This window comes from Phascolarctos cinereus, unplaced genomic scaffold (assembly GCF_003287225.1).
Source record: "Phascolarctos cinereus isolate Bilbo 61053 unplaced genomic scaffold, phaCin_HiC Scaffold_3;HRSCAF=262, whole genome shotgun sequence".
Classification (NCBI taxonomy): Eukaryota; Metazoa; Chordata; class Mammalia; order Diprotodontia; family Phascolarctidae; genus Phascolarctos; species Phascolarctos cinereus.
In genome coordinates this window covers 184,071,162-184,073,299 of record NW_027555736.1, presented here as the reverse complement: position 1 = coordinate 184,073,299, position 2,138 = coordinate 184,071,162, and the positions used below count along the sequence as shown (strand labels likewise).

Below are 2,138 nucleotides of genomic sequence, written 5' to 3'. Positions count from 1 at the left end.
GATTCTGAGATAATAGGCAAGGCAAACATGAGACAGCATATGGTTTATAACCAATAATTCTTCTAAACAACCTAGAAAAATAACCCAATAGTCATAAGCATGGATCACAATGCCATAAAATGAGCTCCCAAAGTGACCTCAGAACATAAGAGGTTGATCTTTGTTCTACCAGGTTGCTAAACCATTTTTTGTCTTTGATTTTTATTTATGTGGTTGAGAAAAAGGAGGAAAATATACACAGTAGGGTTTGAATTCATCACAGTGAATGAATGATGGTCCAATTCCAAAGCTCCTGAACATATTATTTGGCATAGACGTAGCTCAGCTTTGGCTGCTCAGAAGGAAGAGGAGGTCCTTCTATCAGATTCACAAAGTAATGGCAATAAACCTTCTCCATAATGCCATGAAAACTTGGGCCATGATAATGGATATGTTTTAGGCACTGGCCTTGTCCAGAGGTGGATTCAGCTATATACAGATTGGATCTGAACTCTACATTGTGGTTTCTTACTGCCAAGTCCTGTGCTTCTAAGAGAACCTTTTTGATTATTTTTGCCCTCTTCTTGTCACTGAATTCCATTTGGGCCAGGGCCTGGTCAATGGGCATTCCTCTTATCCATTTTGCTAAGCACCACATCTCCATGGGGAGACTACCATGTTATTATAATAAGTGGTCAAAGCAATGGCTTACTGCTTGGGTTGGAGAGGTCATATGCTTGTCTGTTACCACAGGAACGTTGCTGAGTTTTTAGAGATCTCTGAGGAGCTTGAGGGGGAACTTCACTGAAAACAATGGAATGGTTGGTTTCCTGAAGCTCTTGTAGCAGCAACATGACAGTTTGAGGGTGAAATCTACAAGGGTGACTTCGTAACATAAGCAGTGGTCTGGAAGCAGGACTCCTGGGACGCATTCTCTCTGTCCTACTTCTAATTCCTTGGGTAGCCCTTGAGCACTTGTCAGATTACTATTCTTTGCCCCAACCTGTCAATTAAAATTAATGTCTCTTGTCCTGTCCTCCATGGTTGCTCTGTGGAATAAGTTCATTAAATTGTTTATGAGAAATGAGTTATTAAAAAGTAGCCATCAGAAATCCTTCTCTGAGTGAGCTTGGGCTATTTAATTGTGCAGTAAACAGACATGAGTATCCATGCTAATGGAGCTTATTAATGGCTCCAATCAACTATCATGCTTCTTTTTGGTTTATTTGTTTGCTTCTTTTTAAAGTTTCCTTGATGTACTTTTTTTTTTGAAGTAATTGGGATTAAGTGACTTAGCCAGGGTCTCACAGCTAGTAAGTGTCTGAGGCTGGATCTGAACTCAGGTCCTCCTGACTCCAGGACTGGTGCTCTATCTACTGTGTCACCTAATTCCCCCATACTTTGTTTCTACATTACAGTTTCAGCTAACTCCCAGTTGGTGTGGAGTCTCTTATAACAAAGCAAAACAGTTAAAAAAACTAATAATACCGTGACCTTATCTGAAAGTACATGCAACATTTCACATATATAACCCCTCCCCTGCCCTTCCCCCCCATTAACAGATAAAATTGTTGCCTAACCAGCTCAGAGTGGTGACTTCTGACCGTACTGAGAACTAGGCAGCTTCCCCCTAATCTCAGCCCTTGGATTGAAATTCCTTCTGGCTCCAACAGAGGTTATCATCAGAGCTCCTTATAAACTTACTCTGATGAATTACTGGGCTATCTTTCCCTTATTGTTACAAATGCTTTCTCTGTTGTACGGAAAGTATTGAACACAATGCCCTCTGGGTACTCAGTATAACAGGTGTAGGTGGGGTACCAGTAAGTGGCATCAAAGGTGCTCATCAGTGGCCTTCCCCCATTCCCTATCAAATGTATACTCACTTTGTTTCTCCTTTCTCTTACCTCCTTCCATTCTTCCTTTCTCTCTGTCTCTGTCTCTCTCTCAGAGTTGGAGAAGACTTCAAGGTTATCTAGTACAACTATACTTAAGTATGAGTCCTTTCTATAATATCTCAGAGAAGTCAAGTTATGAATTGAACTCATTCATTCTCAAGGTAACCCAATTCCATTTTTGAATGATTAATCATAAAAAGTTTTTTTTGTCTTTTATTGAAAGGGAATCTGTTTTTTCTGCAAGTTCAATGTTATTTCTTC

The 2,138-nt window shown here is 40.0% G+C and overlaps 1 pseudogene; it reads right to left on the bottom strand.

The window, feature by feature from the left end:
* Nucleotides 1–301: 301 nt before the first annotated feature.
* Nucleotides 302–648, bottom strand: LOC110202880 (large ribosomal subunit protein uL22m pseudogene; annotated as a pseudogene).
* Nucleotides 649–2,138: the final 1,490 nt, after the last annotated feature.